Genomic DNA, 18,236 nt, shown 5'->3' with positions numbered 1-18,236 from the left:
GCTATTACAAATTGTGCTGCTATAAACATGGCTGCACATATATCACTGTGGTGTGATGTTTTCAGTTCTTCTGGGAATATGCCTAGACGTGGAATAGCTGGAACAAATGGGACTTCCAATCCCAGCTTTTTGAGAAATCTCCAGACTGACCTCCACAATGGTTGCACCAGTCTACACTCCCACCAGCAGTGCAGGAGAGTTACTTTTTCCCCATATCCCTTCCTGCATTTGTTGTTGGTAGTTTTCTTTATCCTGGGCATTCTTTCTGGAGTGAGATGGAGCCTCAATGTAGTTTTAATATACATTTCTCTAATGACTAATGATGATGAACATTGTTTTATGTATTTATTTTTCATTTGTAGTTCTTCATCTGAGAAGTGTGTATTCATCTCAGATGCCCATTTTTAGACTGGGTCTTTGAATTTTGGGGGTCTGATTTTTTTTAATTCTTTATATGTTTTAGACAGAAGTCCTTTGTCTGAGGGACAGTTCACTAAGATTTTTTTCCCAGTTGGTGGGTTTTCTTTTCCGTACGCTGGAGATTTCTTTTGACATGCAGAAACTTTTTAGTAAGACGTGATCCCAGTTATTGATTCTGGGAAGTATTTCCCATGTGGTTTGATTCCTGTTCATGAATTCTCCACCTACCTCAATTTCAAGGTTTTTACTCAATTTGTCTTGCAATAGATTTAGTGTTTCTGTTTTAATATTCAGATCTTTGATCCATTTAGATTTTAATTTAGTACATGGTGATAGGCATGGGTCTAGCTTTAGTTTTCAGCATGTGGAAAGCCAGTTATTCCAATACCATTTATTAGAGAGACTCTCATTCTGCCAGTGAATATGTTTGGCCCTTTATCAAAGATAAGGTGATTGAGTGTGTTTGTACTTGTGGTTGTATCTTCTAAACTATTCTATTGATCCTTGGCTCTGTTTTTATTCCAGTACCATGTTGATTTTACTACAGTTGCTTTGTAGTATAATTTCAAGTCAGGGATTGTGATGCCTCCTGCCTTGCCTTTGTTGCTTAGAACTGTATTTGCTATTATAAGTCTCTTCTGGTTCCAGATAAATTTTAGGAGTGATTTCTCTAGATCTGTAAGATATGTGATGGTATTTTTATTTGGACTGCATTGAATCTGTATAACAGTTTTTGGAGAATGGCCATTTTCACAATATTTATTTTTCCTATCTATGATCAAGGGGTATCTTTCTATTTTCTGAATCCTCTTAAAATTCTTTTTTCAGGGCATTATAATTTTCCCTATATAGGTCTTTCATTTTGTTTATGAGATTAATTCCTAAATATTTTATTTTTTTGTTTGCTAGTGTGAAGTGTGTGGCTTCTCTTATTTTTCTTTCAGTGATTTTGTTGTTAGTGTATAGGAATGCTATTGATTTTTGAATATTGATTTTGTGTCCAGATACATTGCTGAATTTATTATATCAAGAGTCTTTCAATGGAGTTTGGGAGTCTTCTACGTAGAGTAAAATGTCATCTGCAAATAATGATAATTTAACTTCCTCTTTTCCTATCTTTACCCCTTTTATTTCTCTCTCGTCTAATTGCTCTGGCTAGTATTTCCAGTACTATACTAAATAGGAGAGGTGATAAGCGACATCCTTGTCTTGTGTGCGATTTTAAGATACAGACCTTCAGTTTTTGGCCATTTAGTATGATACTGTCTTTGATTTGTCATAGATGGCTTTCATCATATTAAGGTAAAGATTATATATTCTAATTTTCTGCAAGGTTCTTAGCATGAATGAATGTTGGTCTTTATCAAAAGCTTTTTCTGCATCTATAGAGATGATCATGTGATTCTTACATTTGGCTTTAGTGATATGATGGATTACGTTTATTGACTTAGATATGTTAAACCATCCCTGCATGCCTGGGATGAATCCCACTTGGTCATGGGTGTAATCTTCTTGATGATTTGCTACATCCTGTTTGCCAATATTTTATTGAGTATTTTTGCATCTGTGTTCGTTAGGGAGATTGGCCTGTAGTTCTCTTTTTAGTTGGAACTTTTTCAGGTTTTGGTACTAGAATAATGTTTGATTCCAGGAATGACTAAGAAAGGTTTGCTTCCCTTTTGATTTCATTGAAGAGTTTGAGAAGTGTCAGCATTAAGTCTTTTTTGTATTTGTTGTAGAATTCTACAGTGAATCCTGGGCTTGGGCTCTTCTTTGTAGGTAAGGACTTAATTACATTTTCAATTTCATTTAATAGAAATTGGGTTTTTCAGCAGTTTTACATCTTCTTGACCCAGCTTTGGTACATCATATGTTTCTAGGAACCTATCCATTTCTTCTGTGTTATCGAACCTATGAGAGTAGAGGGTTTTGAAATAGGTGTTGATGATCTTCTGTATTTCTGCAGTCTGTAGTGATTTCACCTTTTTATTTTTTTATTGCATGAATTTGAGCTTTTTCTTCCCTTTTTAAAATAAGATTGGCTAGGGGCTTATCAATTTTATTCTTTCAAAGAACCAACTCTTTGATTCATTGATTCTTTGGATTGTTTTCTTAGTCTCTATTGCATTGATTTCTGCTCTAATTTTTATAATTTCCTCTCTTCTTTTGACTTTGGGCTTGACTTGTTCTTCTTTTTCTAGATGTTTGAGCTGTAGCATCAAGTTATTTATTTGTATTCATTCTGTTTTCCTGCTGTGGGAACTCAGTGCAATAAATTTTCCTCTGAGGACCACTTTCATTGCATCCCACAGATTCTGGTAAGTTGTATTTATATTTTTGTTCGCTTGTAGGTATTGTTTAATTTCGTCTTTAATTTCCCCTGTGACCTACTGATTGCTCAAGAGTGTATTATTCAATTTCTATGTGTTTGTGGAGTTTTTGCAGTTTCTTTTATCATTAATTTCTAGTTTCATGGCGCTATGATCCGATAACATGCATGGGATAATTTCAACCCTTGCATTTATTTAAATATGTTCTGTGGGCTAGTATATGTCTAATTTAGAGAATGTCTCATGTACTACAGAGAAGAATGTGTATTCTGATGTTGTTGGATGGAACTCTCTGTATATGTCTATCTAGTCGGTTTGTTCATAGGTGTGATTCAGTCCTGTTATTTCTTTACTGATTTTCTGTCTCATTGATCTGTCCCTTGGTGTCAATGGTATGTTAGGGTCTCCTGTTATAATTGTGTTATTGTTAATTTGATTTTTTATTTCTATTAATACTTGCTTTATATAACTAGGTGCTCTGGAATTTGATGCATATATATTTAAGATTGTTATCTCTTCCTCTTGAAGTTTTCCTCTAACCAGTATGTAATGACCTTCCTTTGTCTCTTCTGATCATTCTTGGTTTGAATTTCATATTGTCTGAAAATAGAATAGCTACCCCCATTTTTTTGAATTCCTCTTGCATGAAGTATTGTTTTCCATCCTTTGACTTTCAGTCTTTGAATATCCTTTTGGGTTACATGGGTTTCCTGTAGACAGCATATGGTTGAATGTTGTTTCTTGATCCATTTTTGCCAGTCTGTTTCTTTTAATTGTTGAATTGAGACTATTTACATTAATGGTTATAACTGTTATATATTGGTTTATTCTTGACATTTATTTTTCTGATGTTGCATCTTTATCTATCCATTCTGTTAGCTGTCTACCTGGCTTAGTGTTGTTTTCCTAAGTGTATCTAAACTGTCTTTCAGTATTCTTTGCAGGGTTTGCTTAGTGATCATGAAGATCTTCAGCTGTTCTTTTTCACGGAAGTATCTTATTCTCCATCCATTTTGAAGGAATGTTTTTCAGGGTACAGAAGTCTAGGTTGGAAATAGTTTTACTTTAGGATCTCAAATACTTCACTCCATGCTTTTCTTGACTTTATTGTTTGTGCTGAGAAGTCTGCTGTAATTCTGATAGGTTTTCTTTTATAGGTGACTTGTCTTTTCTCTCACAGCTTTTAATATTCTATTCTTATGTTGGATTTCCAGAATGGTGATTATTATATGCCTGGGTGTAGTTTTATTTTGGTTATGGCTATTTGGAGTTCTATATGCTTCACTGATCCTGATGTCAGGTTCCAATCTCATGTTTGGGAAATTTTCAGCTTTTACTTTTCTAAATATCCTCTTGACATCCTTTATGTTGTCCCTTTCTTTTTCATTTATCTGTATCAACCTTATGTTGCTTTTTTTGCAAGAGCTACAACATCTTGTAGCTCTTGAATTTTTATTTCCTGATTCATTGTTATTTTTAAAAGGTCTTTCCTTTCTTGTTTACTAGCTGCAATCTTGCCTTTGAGTTCTGAAATTCTACCTTCACTTTCATTGAGGTGGTTTTGACAACTTTCAATGGAATTTTTGACTTCCTGTGTATCTCTTTGAAACTGCTTCATGTATTCTGTTTGTTTCTTATATTGTTCATCCCGGGATTCTATCTTTTTGTTTTGTTTCTCTAATATTTTAACTGTGTCTTCTTTAGATATGTTCAGCATCTCTTTTATTTCTTTTATCATTTCTTCTTCTATCTGGGTGATTATTTCTAGTTTGAATTTCTTTAAAGCTTCCCAGAGTTGCTTCTTTATTTCAGTTGCTATTTTTTCAGATATTTCAGGTGTGAGGCATATATTTTTTCCATGTATATGGATCCTAGGCTTTCTTGGGATGGGCTGGAGCTTCCTGTGGAGCTAGTTGAGTGTGGCAGGAAGCTGTGAAATTCCTTGGCTGGTGGGAGCAAGGATCTTAAACTCCAGGGGCTTGGGATGGTGCGGGGACACTCACCTCTGATCACCCAGCTTCCATTATTAAAGAAGCAGGCAGGCCCAAGATTCCTGGAGCCAGCTGACCATGGCTGGAAGCTGGGAAGTTGGCTTAGGCAGGCCCAAGACCCACTGAGCCAGTCTAGTGTGGCAGGAAGCTGTGAAATTCTTTGCTAGTGGAACCAGATGCTAGAATTTAACACCATAGGGAAGATGAAAGGAGAGGGACTTTCATGACCCAGGAAGAAACTGAGGAAAAAGAAAAAGAAAAAAAAAAAAGAAATGAAGGAAGGAAAAAATGTGGATAAAAGGCTGGAACTAGATGCTCTCACTCGGGCCAGTCCCAAATTGTGCTGGGCATGCCTTGGAGTCTGACAATTTAAGGCCCCACTGAAGTCGTGGTGCAGAAAAGGGAGATGGTGATCCCAGGGCCATTGTTGGGAGGATGTGGCACAACAGAGAGTGCAACCAATGTGGAGAGTTGCATTAATCTCAGGTGAGTGCTAGGAATTGGGCCCTGTGGAGGGGGTGACTGGCTGGACGACATATTGGAGTTGGGCAGGACAGGCCTAAACTCAGTACTACAGTGGTGTCAGTCAGCGTTCCCTGCCTAAAGAAGACTGGTGGGATCTGCTTGAGCTGTGTGAGCTGGATCTGCTTGAGCTGGGTCCCCTGGTCGGGACACAATAGCCAGGTTCGAAACTGTCCTGAATCTGTGATGTCCACACTGCACAGACTAACATGCTGAAGACAATCGCTGGTTGACTGGCTCAGAGGAGAGGGGCTAGCCCACAGTCCCTGCATGCACCTCAGATAACAGCAAATTGGAGAGGGCAGAAGCCCCCTGCCAGCATGCTTGAGAAAAAGTGTAAGCAATAGGGAAAGAGCCTGAGACCTCCACCTTACACCTGTCTGAAAGAAAACAGAAACATGACAAGAGAAAGAAAGAAGAAAAAGCCTCCAGTCACTGATCCAGGGAAAATAAATCCAGGAGAGGTAAATACAGAAGAGATCAAGGTCAGTAATCATGCAGTATCAGCCACAGCATCAGTGGACATAAAGAAATACTTTTGTGACCTCATCGATGAACTTAAAACTGAAGTTCTAATTCAAGTGAGGCAAGATATAAAAAGATTAATAAAAGAAATGCTAAACCCCTCTCAAGAAAACACAGAAGGAAAAATGGAGGAACCCAGGAAAAGGAGAGAAACTTTTGATGAAGAATATAAACAAAATCTAGAATATATGTAACAGATCCAAAGAGGTTACCAGGAAATTAAAAACTCCATTGAAAGCTGGCAAAATCCCTTGACAGAAACTAAAGTTAGACTTTCAAAACTTGAAGATAAACTTGCAATGTGTGATGAAAAGAAAAGATCTCTCAAAACTGACAAGCAACCAGGAAGTAACAATTCAAAGGCTAGAAGATGACAAGAGGATCTATAACTTAAGAATAAAAAATGTGAGCAAAGAAGCAGGAGTAAACACAAATGAATTACAAAGGCTATTCACAGAAATAATCAAGGAAAACTTCCCAAGCATAGGAAAAAGAAATGATATCCAGATAGATGAGGCATACAGAACTCCAGCCAGCTACAATCAAAACAGAGCTACATCCAGACATATAATAATCAAGATCCCAGAAATTCATCACAAGAAGAGAATATTAAAAGTGGCCAGAGAAAAGAAACAGATCACCTATAAAGGAAAACCCATCAAAATCATGACAGACTTCTTGCCACAAACTATCAAATCAAGAAGAGCTTGGAGCAAAGTATTCCAAACCCTGAAAGAAAATATCCTCCAATCCAGATTGATGTACCCTGCAAAACTGTCTCTCAAAATTAGTGGAGAAACAAGATGTTTCCATGACAAAGAGGAACTGTGGGAGTTCATGACCACCAACCCAACCCTACAAAAAATACTGAAGGACTTTCTAGAGACAGAAGAAAAAAACGCCAGGATCCAGCAACAGTGGCAGAGAGACCTCAATGAACAGGACAGACAGTGGAATGAAGGAGAAAAGTAAATTATCAAAAGCAGAAAAATAGCATAGCAGAGATGAGGCAGAGAAGGTTGGCTATAGTCTCTAATATAGATGGCCTTGATACACTAACAAAAAGAAACACAGGCAGAGTAGATCAGGAGATAGGGTCCATCAGGATGCTCTGAATAGGAAATATATTCAACTTGAAAGAGGGTTAATGAACTGAAAGTCAAAGATGAAAAAATGATGCTCTATGTGACAGGGAACCAGAGAGAAATAGGGACCGCTTGTCTAGCAGCTACAGATAGGTTGGAAAATCATGACATTTTTGTGCAGTGGATAAATACTACAGCTACAAGGAAGGAAAACCTTGAGGCTTTAGTAAAGGAACACAGCTCAAGATCAAGCTCAGGGGTAAAAAGGTTTAGAACCACTTAGGTAAATAGCAAGTTGCCCCCCCTAATCTAAAACCTAAAGAGCTAGTGGGGCCCAAAATGTATAAAGCACCCTGAGAAAGGGAAAGGGGAGGAACTGCCTAAAAAAAGAAGGCAGAGGACATTGTTAATAGCGTATCAGGATTTAAAAGCCAGGTTAGTCTTATCATTCTGTTTAGTTTGATTTTATTCTGTTCCAGTCTATTTACTTGTACTAGATTTGAGGGCACAGACAGCGATCCCAAAAGTAGTATGATATACTACAGTAACTATCCTTAATTTCCTATTAACTTAAACTGAAGCCCTGTATTACTTGCATTGTCTTACTCTGACTGATTTTATTTGAATCTGGTTTGTAAGATTGCTGTTTTGTCTTGACTGATTTTATTCAAAATTGGTATGCTTGATAGTATCAAGTCTAAGAGTAGAGGCAACTACTCTGAAGATGACAAGATGCAATAGGACCCATTCCAGTTTGATTATTAACTGCTTTTGAAGTCCTGCAATGTCTCCAATGTTGTGTTTTTATTAATATTGCTATGTAATGTTATGTTCAATTATACTATGCCTGATGATATAGACAACTATATTGAAAATAACAAAAGACATCATAGTAACTACTGTAGATCACCTAGTATTGTAGTTTTACATGTGTTTTTCATTTCATGTTTTTCTAGGAATTTGTCTTGTCTTGTTTTAATCTGTTTTTCTCTATAATACCGAAAGGATAGGTATACATGTAGAGATTCACGCATGTGTAGAACTTCTAAACAGTTTATGAGAATAGATTATATAATTCTTGATGTAATGAACAGATACTCTGAAGAAGAAGAAGAGACACTAAGATATCCAGGACTAATTCTGTAGTGTTATGATATAAAATCTAGCAATACTGTTATTCTCTGTTCAGAGTGATATTATTCTATTTTCTTTTGTTTAATTTCAATGTATGTAAAGATATGGTTCAGAACCACTTAGGTAAATAGCGGGTTTCCCCCCTAATCTAAAACCTAAACCTTGTTTCGAAGAGAATGAGAGACATTATGGCAGCCATGGTTGACTCCCCTATTGTCTGGTCTTGAAGACCTAAAATGCTTTCATCATCCTGTTCTGGGGTCAGTTTAGTACTATAATGTGCAGTATGTATTCACTCTGTGTGAAGATATGGACAAGTATTTGGAAGAAAACAAGAGACAATATGATAGTCAGTGAAGATCTCTGGTGGTCTTGCTTTGAAATCTGTGTTTCTTAAATTGGTTTTCTTATGATCTGTTTTGTTTTGTTTAATTTTACCTTCTTTAAAATAAAAAAAAATTAGAAATAAAAAAAAGATTCACTACTGAATCATACCTCACAGGGTATTATCTGTTGGTTAAGTTACAGAGTCCTGACAATTGTAGCTAGAAATCAGACGGTTGTAGCTGGAATCAGACAATTACAGTTGGAAATTTACCTGCAATCTGTGTGACCTGAGGCAAATATTTAACTTCTCCATGCTTCTATCTCTTTATAGTGTAAAATGGGGCTAAATTACTTCATGATCAAGGGATCACGTCATTAGCTCTCAGTGTAGTGCCTGAAACATTTTAAATGCTCAGTAAATGTTAAGTAAGGAAATAAATGTACATTGTGAAATTTTAATTCAAGTTATGATAAATAAAATGATTCAGTAAAAATGTTTATATTGGAAAAAGGTCTGACACCAGCTCTTTAAAAAAATGGAAGCTCACCAGGTGTACTTTTGTATCTTAATTAATCAACTGATAGCTGCCTGGTAGATGATCTCTTTGATGAACTGTATGCAAAATAATACTCCTACACACATTCCACTCAATAAAACAGGCGAGTAATCTGAGTATTTCCTCTGCAGCATACACACGGCAGCTTGGATATAGCTATTCAGTCAGGCAACATTATTTTTTCTTAGCCGTTTCACTCCTGCAGTCATCTAATAACTTTGAAACAGACTAATCCATTAAAAGGTGTACTCCTGGTGTTTAGTAATTACCAGCAAAGTCTAATCAGATAGCATTTGCTGCAGAAGGGTCTTCGAGAAATATTATAAGATAATTAAAACATAAAGGTTATGAAAAAGTAGCAAATCAACAGAGACAGTAAACATGGTTTATCAACAGTCTTGAGAACATATTTTTTTCAATTCTAAAATGTAAATGGACTCGGGATGGAGCACAAGCTAGGATGATAGATAGGATCCTGGTAACGGTTTAATTAACTCCAGTTTCCTGTGTGTTAAAGGTTGCCTCAGCCCACTGGCTCATGTAACAAACCCTCTTAGGATTTTGTTAGATGCTGCATGATATGAAGACCAGGCAGCCTTCCTTTCTTTCAGGGTTAGGTTTTGCCCTGCTCCTCTCAGGGACTTACCAAAATACAGCCATCTGCTTTCTGTGTAAATACACAGATATTTTAATTTTAGTTAAAATGATTCAAATTTATAATCAAGGTAACACACACACACACACACACACACACACACACACACACACACTCAGCCTAAATAATGAGAAAAGTTAGCTGGGAAGGATTGCATAATTAAGGTTATATATTAAAATTTACAAGGAGTGTTTATAGAATTTTTAGAGTCGTGGCAGCTCTCCAGATGACTAATTTGCTGTTTTAATTCTTCTGCAACATAGGCTATTTTATAATTAGCCACGAAATTGTGTCTCTTGGTTAGTTCGACCTGATGAAAAGGACAATAAGGAATATTTACCATTAGTGGGTATGGAAACTACTGTTCTGAGCAGCGTAGTTGAGGGCAGTGATTTGCAGTTCTCAGCTAACCACTGTAACTGGAATGTACGCTGTATTTTGCTTGTAATCATATATTAGTTCACACTAAAAAGAAATAAATGAGGGGAGCTTCTATGAAGAATTATAATATTTCTTGAAAATCACTATGAGGGCCAAATATTGGTTAAAAGAAAAAAATTTTTCCAACAACTTAGAATTAGGTTTCACACAATTAACTCTATCATTAGTAAATAAAAGAGTTAGTTAACCTCTGCCCTTATGGAAGCTCTTGATACTTTGCTTGTAAAGGGTAAGAAACTCATTATGATTTATCTATTGACTTTGTTGAAAGATTATTCTTGAAGATTGTGATAAACACATAATATGTAATGTGTGTAATAAAAATCTATTTACAGTCTAAAGAAATTGGCTATTATATAATGCTCATTAGTGCCACAGACAGAAGACCTTGTACCCACAGGAAAGATTATCAAGATGTTGGTAAAAGACTCATTTTCTTTAAATTAAAAATCACTGAGGTAACCTGGGTAGAGGATATTAAAGCTAAGTGTAGTCCTGCTACCTTACTGCATGATGAGCTAGAAGAATGTATACAGCTTATGCCTTTGAAGTGAAATGTTAAAAACATTAACTACTCTTGATTTTGAACATTTTTTTCCTATAGCAGTTAGGATTTTCATCCTGAAGGCAGAATCTAAATTTGTCCTTTTACACAGTGATTTAGAGGAAGAAATTTAGCACTCCCTGCTTGCACATCTATTTTTCAATAAATCTATACTTTCTCTGCCCTCCTTCATGTTATCAGTCATCCATATCCCAGAGGAAATGCTTCGGGCTGGGGTTAAATTAAAGTTCTATCTCTAGTGATTGTCTAGAAAGCTGTCTACATTCTCAAACAAGCTTATCTGCATCGTATACAGCCATAAAGACTTCCTGCCAAGCAGAAAGGTTGGTTTTGCTTTGTTTTGTTTTGTTTCCCATTGATGTCCACTGTGACATTACTACTTACCGATTAACATGAAAAGAAAAGCAACAATTTATATTTCATTGTAAACTTTAACTAGTTGGACTTCAATCAGTACAATTCTGTGCTGCTGAAATTGATATAGGAAATAAATGGCCTAAAAAATAATCTAAGAAGATGTATTGTCTTCATATTACCCAAAGTAATATTTCAATTGAAACTACTCCATAGCATCTTTAACAGTTCAGTGATATCCTTTCTCTCATTTTGGATAAGTATAACATCTGATATGAACTTTATTTTATTGCCTCCTGCTTCATAACTGAAAAATAGAAAAACACATCCAATGTAAATGAGTTTTCTAAATTGAAGAATTGTCTTACATATCAGGTTTTGTCAAGGTCAATGATAACTAAATTTTCTGTTAAAAACATTATAACACACATACACACTTTCTTTTCTTTTCTTTTCCTTGAGTTAAATATATTTAAATATATTTTATAGACAAGTACTATAAATATATTTGATTTCATTAAATGTGAGGGGGAGAGAGAGATGGGGGGGATAACTGCTGATATGTAGGAGTTAACCATGACCAATTCATAAAATGCAAGTGTTTAATACTAATTTGCTGTAAAATCTCTGAGCTGCAAGGTGGCAGGAAATATCACCGAGAAATGTGTATATGGGGTGACAGTTGCTTATTCTAAGTCACCTGCAAATTAAGGCGTGGCAGAGGGAGGGAAGGAATACTGTGTACTTACTGTACAGCAAGACAGCAAACTTATCTTCTTACTCATTCAATAAATACATTTTCGGTGCCTATTATATGCCAGGCATAGTCCTAGGCCCTGAAGATGTGAGAGTAAACAGACAAATTCATGTCTTGGTAGAACTTAAATCTAGTGAAAGAAAAGAAGTAACTGTATAAATTTTAAGGGTATAGTTAAACGTATTTCCTAAAAATATTTATATAATTATTCTAAACACATACCCTTGGGATGATTGACACAATGGAGGAAAATGGGGTGGGCGGGGTTATTTGTACAAGGGGTTCAGGTCTCACAAACAAAGTGGCCTCTGAGGAGAATGAGAGTAGATGTTGGATGTATTGGGGAGAGCATTATAAGCCCATGAAACAGCAGGCACCAAAGTCTTAGGGTGAGTGCTCAAAAGAGCAAGGAAAAGTGGCAGGAGGAGACAGAAGGTGGTGGTCTATAGAAGTGTTGGAAATAGCTTGTGTGGTACCCTGAAAAGCGTTGTACTTTGAAGATTACTATGATCAGAGGACTATTGTGGTCTGATGAATGCTTTCTAGAAGACAGCAATGGCTGCTTTGTGTGAAATAGATTGCAGGGATTAGGCACAGAAGCAGGGAAAACAGTTACTATAACCATTTAGTGAGGAAGGATTGTGACCTGGGCCAGGGTGAAAATCCAGAAGGGGAGAAGCAGTTGAATTAGACATGTTGTGAAGGAGCCTAAAGGATTTATTGGCAGACTGGTTGTAGTCTTAAGAGAAAGATGGCACCAGGGGTTTTGGCTGGCAAGCATGAAAACTTTAATTGCCCTTTACTGAGGCATCTGAAATTTTAGAAAGGCTGGATTCACAAATGTCACAATGAACAGAAGTTTGTGATACCTACTAGACATCCAAGTGGAGATGCCAAGTAGAGAAATGAGTATATGGGACTCAGGAAAGACGTCCAGGTTGGAGACACACATTTGAAGTAATCAAAATGCAGATGGCATTTAAATCTAGGGGCCTGGACAGGCTTACCCTGACAGTGAATATAGACAGAGGAGAATCCTGAATGTAAACAATGTGTATCGTGTTGTTCTGCTATCTGACAGATAGCGAGCAATCAGCAAAATATGGCAGGTTAAATAGGGAGGATAATCAGGAGGGAAAGTTGTTCCAGAAGCCAGAGAAATGTTGCAAGGAAGGGGCAATGCACTGTCTCTGCTACTGACCCAGAAAGTAGGAGGAGAACTGGGAAATGATGGCTGCGTTTGGTTCCTTGTAGGTCACCAGTGAGCCTGCTAGGGTGGCTATCAGTGACATGAGGAGGGCAGAGGCCTGGTGCATGGGTTCAGGATGGGACGCGGGGAAGGAGCTAGCAAACGTTTTGTAGGAGTTTCACTGTTCATGTGACCCCCCAGAGAGAGATATGTGTAGGCTTATTTTTAAGAAACAAGAGTTAGTATAGCGGCATTTGTATATTGGTGAAAATGGAAAGGAAACATTGTTGCTGCATGATGGAGACTAGATAATGGCTTACCTGGCTGGTAGGTATAAGTACGGCAATGTATTAGGAAGTTGTACTCTACAGACTGTAAAAACTTTGTGGTCTGTAAATATATACAGAAATGAGCTGGAATGGCAGTAGAGGACTTCAGATTATCCATTTTAACTAGATGACAGTATGACTATTTGCGTTCACAACTTAAGTACATATTAAGCATACAGATAATAACTTGAAAAGGATTAATTGAGAACTGTCAAAAGCATCACAAATTCAGTACTCTTTCTCTATGTTGATGAAAGTAGTTGTGGAATGAAGATGATAGATGGTGTGATTGATCTTACACTAAAAATACATGCGATTACTTCAAGTTCATGAAGGAAGTGGGCTTTCCAGCTAAAGTCCCCTTCCCATGTCAGTGAACCTATCCCATTTCTGTGACTATAGACTGAAGTCAGTAATCCGTTATCTATAGAGTTTGTTCTGCATTAAGATTATATCTGTTCTACATTCTTCAAAGATTCCTTACTTATTTTTCACAATTTTTGAATATGTTTTTTACTCAACTAAAGAACAAAAAACAATTTACTGTGGTTCTGCATCATGTCAAGGGGCACAAGGCTCGATTAAGCCTGTTTTCTAGATATGCTAGCGGGGTCTTTCAGGTAGCAATAAAACAGATATGGTTGAATAACTTTATGGAAAGGCATTTATTGCAAGGATACCCAAGAAAGTAAAGGAGACAAGAAATACTTTGTTATGCATGTAGATCTCTACAATAGTGTTCAAAAATAGAACATCACTTAATATTTATTATGTTTCTTGGTCATCTCTCATTTACCTTTCAACAGCAAACATTTGTTGCCTTATTTGAAGGAAACTGCCTTTGGTTTCAGTCATAGCTAACAAAGTCTCCTCTACACTGCTCTCTCTGCAAGTTAAACTGTATTTTCACACGGTTTTCTAGGTTTGTGGATTTTGCTTGTCTGTTAGTATGTGTATCTGAGTCTAAGAAATTCTCTTCTGAGAATTCCTCACTCTTCTACCCAAAAGGCCCTGGTTGATTTAAGTACTTTTCCAGGTTGCTGGATATTTCATTTTGGGCTAATTTTCAGATTCAAAACTAGTTAATGTTTTTTGTGGTATTGAGATACATCCCCAGCCTCTAACCTTTAAACAATTTCTTTAGAGACAGAGTTTCATTAAGCTTTTAAGTTGCCCAAGCTGGGCTCAAGCTTGCAATTCCCCCATCAAACTCTCACAGAGCTGGGATTACAGGCATATATCACCAGACCCAACTTCTTGGTTATTAAATGTTGTGGCTTCATGACTATCAGTCCTGGGCATTCTTCTCATTTTCTGCTTATCTCCCCCAAGAGATTTCATTTAGCAGTGCATTTCACATTGACTAATAACTGTACCCACATAATTTCACCTGCTTAATTGCTCTCCTCTTTTGAAATGTCAACTCAAATGTTACAGAAATATACTTTATTTAAGTCACAATACACCAGTCCAGCATGCACCATGACTGGTTTCTTTCTGTAATTTCCTGTGATAAATATACCTTTTGGCAGATTCCAAGATGGTTTGACTGTGTTTCTCTTACTTGGCTTGTAAGCTTCATGATGGTAGTCTGTTTGGGTTCAGCATTTTGAGTCTAGCTCCTTGAAGAGTGTTTGGCACTTAGTAGGACCTCAAAAATTAATAAAATAGTGAATAAATCAACCTCTAGTTTAGAGTTTTCCCATTGGGTTTGTTTCTTGTACTGATCAGGGAAGTACAGTCACATAGAGGATCTTCTCTTTCTAGTTTATTTGGAAGAAGGCCTGGACACAGTAAAGAAACAGTTTCTAATGAATTATATCAGGTATTCAAAGCTTAATAATTTAAGGTTCCCCGTACAGGATTGAGAGAGCAGACTATAATATATACTTAATGTGACTCCTGGTGATGCACTTTTGGGCACTGTAACTCGTGTGCATGTTTATCATATGTATATTTGTCAACTAGAAATGCAAGATAGAAATGCTATTGCATGTGTGTGTGTGTGTGTGTGTGTGTGTGTGTGTAGGGGGAGGTTTGCTTGGTTTTCAGAATTTGAGGCTGCTTAGACAAATGTTTTCTTTTTCCTACTTAGATATGTAGGACTATGTAGGACTAAGTTTTCAATAGTCTAAGATTCAATAACCCTTTAAATCTGGGATCAAATCTTTTCCCAGATCAGCAAGTTCTTAGTTTTTAATCAAGTAAAATCATTTAAGGTTTTGTTTGAATTCTATCAGCACTTTTGAACTGCTTAGAATAAAAACTATTCAATACGAAGTTAATAAGGATCACTAACATGTTTTATAATTAAAATAATCCCTTCTTCTGCAGTAGTACGTTATTACTTATCTATCCTTTTTTTTTTTTTTTTTGTACCAGAGATCGAACTCACAGCCTTGCATTTTCCAGGCAATCACTGGCACTGCTGAGCTAAATCCCCAGCCTTAATTATCCATCTTTAGGATTACATTTTCCTCATAAGCTCACAAGCGTTTCTTGTATACCACACTGTACTGAAAATAATAAATAGTTCCAGTCCATGTGCAGCCAGTCAATTTTATAGAAGTGAATAATGTTACTTGTGTTACTGTAACAAGTAAGATCAATGACAAATTCAAAGTAATGTATACTATACTTACGGAGAGTGATATGGAATACTAAAGCTAATTACTATTGTTTTTAGGCCAAAGTATAATGACCATTCAGATATTATCAATAGTGTACTTTGATCAACATGGATAGATAAAATCATATGTACAAAAACAGAATTTTTTAAAAAAATCATGAATAATAGTTTTAAAAACATGAAAATATTTTAAATTTAATGGAAAAATAAACATAAATTAACTGCTGAATCACAAGGCAATGTTCCACTTCAGTATAAAAACTTTAAGAAGCTGTCTTAGTTACTTTTTACTTGTCGCTGAGACAAAATACCTGATGCCCAAAGTTGGGAAGGAAAGGTTTATTTCTTACAGTTTTTGTTGTGAGAGGACTCTGTGTGAGTACCCGTCAAGGGGCCACTGAACAGGGAACTGCAAATGTCTTCAAGTGTTAAGAGAAGCTATTAGCTTATGAGCAGCAAAACACTGGGTTCTTGGTTCTGCAACTATAAGAAACTGAATTCTGCCAACTGAATTCTGTGATCTTGGAACGATGTCTCTGGTTGTGAAACAGAACATAGCTTAACACCACATTGACTGCAGCAATTTGAGACTGTGAGCAGAGCCATACTGAGCTTGATGGCCTACAGATACTGAGTGTACTGGTTAGCTGTCTCTTGCTCGGACAAAATATCTGACCCCTGCATCTTTAGGGATGAGGGACTTAATTTGGCTCTACATTCAAGGATTAAAGTCCATAATTGGCTAGCTCTAAGGCAAAAGCACTATGTCAGGGAGGTGTGGTAGAGCAAAGCCTCTCACTTCCTGTTGACCTGGAAGAGAGAACAAGGGAAGAATACTGAAAAGAAGGGCTCAGCAAGTAGATAGAAGCCTCAAGAACATGACTTCATGAACTGCTTCCGCCAACTAGGCCCTGCCTCCTAATAACCCATTCAGCTACCAAGTTATCAATACGTTAACTCACTGAGTAGCTTACTGATGAGGTTAGTACCCTCACAATCCAATTTACTTTCCAGGAGTCTCTTATTCTAGCCCAACTGATACTCAAATATCAGTCACCAGTTAGCATTGGTCTTGGTTTAGGTTTGTATTTACTACATTCATATATAACTTATTTAGACAGCTGATGCTCTACTGGAGCAACTAGATTAAACTAGAAGAGTTTAACATCATCATTGCTTTCAAAAAGTCAGAGAGCAATAGAAGAAGGGTGGCTAAAGTTTCAGAGAGGAAAAATAGCTCGCCTATCACATATAGATGGAGAAAAATGAGAATTGATCCTGGCTTGGGGAAAGAGTCTCTATTGGCAGAAAAGTAACCTGCAATCTCTTGGTGGTAACATGGGCTGAAATGACAGTTAAATACAGGAGAGGCATTTAGTGCATGTGTAATTTCCTCGTAGGGACACTCACTGTTTCCTGCCTTGTGTAAAGAACTATGGAACCAAACCCAAAGGTCTGGACAGCCCACATCTTTACTGAATGAATCTTTGTAAGTCTCACACACCACTAGAATAATAAATATAAAGAAATCCACACCTGGAAATATCACAGAGAAATTTCTAAAAGCCAAAGGGGAAAAACATAAATATATGCAAGAATAAAAGGAGATACTACCTTTAAAGAAGCAATAACAAAATTGACAGCTGAGAACAGAATTGATGTAAGTCAGAAAACAATGTAATGCATCCCTAAGCGCTGAAAGATAAAAACTGGTGCTATAGGATTACTTACCTAGAGAAAGTACTCTTCAAAAATAAAAATTAAAATGGTGATTTCTTCTCACACAGACAAAGATGAAGAGAATTTAACACTGTGATGCCTGAAATAGAAAGAACTGTTAATGGAGAGGAAGTGAACTCAGATGGGAAAAAGGTAATGCGGGAAGGAGTGAAGAACTGTGGATAAACTGTGGATGAATATGCATTAAAGTGGACTCCGATTCTGCAAAAATAGTAACTGCAATGTCTTGTGGACCTTAAAGTGTAAATATAACTAAAATGCTAATGTATATATAGAAAAGGTGAGATGTGACTAAGTAGAGAGAAAAAATTTTAGAGTTCTAACATTATCAGCCACATGAAAAAATAATTTCTTTAGACTGAGATGAATGTATGCTTTAATTTCTAGGGTATCAGTAAGAAAATCAAAAGTGTTATGAGTAGCCAGGGTTTTCCATTGAGTCCTCCTTCCCCTGACATTCTAGTGTATCCAGCAGGTCCTCCAAGAGTGCATTCCTTGATTTTCTTGTGTCACCCACTAGCACGCCTACTTGGTACTTCTGATAAGCCTTCTAGAATGGGACAGTCCTCAATATTCTGCTTGGGATCTGAGGTAACACTTTGGTACTCAGCCTTCCTTTTCTTCTAGTTTAGATCTTAAATTTCTTAGGAATTTTAATGCCTAGTTTATGGTAGGAGTTGTAATCA

The 18,236-nt window shown here is 36.6% G+C and overlaps 1 long non-coding RNA gene across 1 annotated transcript in view; it reads left to right on the top strand.

The window, feature by feature from the left end:
- The window catches only part of LOC134472033 (uncharacterized), a 56,926-nt gene extending 39,185 nt beyond the window's left edge, over positions 1 to 17,741 (top strand). Inside the window, exon 3 of the long non-coding RNA XR_010041857.1 lies at positions 17,598 to 17,741. This is a non-coding gene — a long non-coding RNA (uncharacterized LOC134472033). The remainder of the gene's footprint in view (positions 1 to 17,597) is intronic.
- The last annotated feature ends 495 nt before the right edge of the window (positions 17,742 to 18,236 follow it).

This window comes from Cavia porcellus, unplaced genomic scaffold (assembly GCF_034190915.1).
Source record: "Cavia porcellus strain 051 isolate PalLab524CR breed Dunkin Hartley unplaced genomic scaffold, mCavPor4.1 scaffold_21, whole genome shotgun sequence".
Taxonomy (NCBI): domain Eukaryota; kingdom Metazoa; phylum Chordata; class Mammalia; order Rodentia; family Caviidae; genus Cavia; species Cavia porcellus.
This window is presented reverse-complemented; position numbering and strand designations above follow the sequence as displayed.